The sequence below is a fragment of the Myotis davidii genome, unplaced genomic scaffold, assembly GCF_000327345.1.
Source record: "Myotis davidii unplaced genomic scaffold, ASM32734v1 scaffold75, whole genome shotgun sequence".
Classification (NCBI taxonomy): Eukaryota; Metazoa; Chordata; class Mammalia; order Chiroptera; family Vespertilionidae; genus Myotis; species Myotis davidii.
Window position 1 is genome coordinate 1,347,681 of NW_006286977.1, and position 526 is coordinate 1,348,206.

General features: G+C 62.7%; 1 protein-coding gene across 3 annotated transcripts in view; it reads right to left on the bottom strand.

Moving 5' to 3' along the window:
- The window catches only part of RAE1 (ribonucleic acid export 1), a 16,843-nt gene that overhangs the window by 16,056 nt on the left and 261 nt on the right, over window positions 1-526 (bottom strand). The window contains exon 2 of one of the 3 annotated variants that reach the window (XM_015560740.1): window positions 104-170. The gene's annotated coding sequence lies outside the window, so the exon portion shown is untranslated. Of the gene's footprint in view, window positions 1-8; window positions 171-526 lie in introns of those variants that run through there. The other 2 variants (XM_015560739.1, XM_006758841.2) reach the window with 2 other exon arrangements.

Consider the following 526-nt stretch of genomic DNA (forward strand, 5'->3'; position numbering starts at 1 on the left):
CATAACACCTGTCACGACCTGGGATGTCTTTGCAATCCTCTGTCCCAGGAGAATGCCGACTGCAACGCGCGGACACCTGTCTGGGTACTTGCCTCGCACACACCTGGTGCTCAGCACCGGGCCTGGCCGGGGCAGAGTGTGAGTGTGACCAACACCTGGCGGAGGAAGACAGAAACAAAAGACTTAGTTTCAGAGTGGTAAGCGCAACGGGGCAATGAGGCAGGCTGACGCGGGGTCTAAAGGTGATGGCTTTGGGTAGCAGCGCAGTCAGGCAAGGTCTCTGAGGGGGTGCAATGCGTTTGACGAGAAGCCAGGGTCGTGCAGGGAAGGGCGGGGGCGACAGACGCTGCCTTAAACTCTGTGGTCCTGCCCGTGCCTCAGTTTCCCCACCAGAGACATGAGGGGGTTAGACGCGAGGTGACCGCCGCGGCCCCTTCCAGCTATGACGTCACTCCCGGGACCACGAGGGGAGCTTTTCAACAGGCCGGCTCGTCGCGGGCGCCCTGGGCCGGGGAGTGGGGGCCCG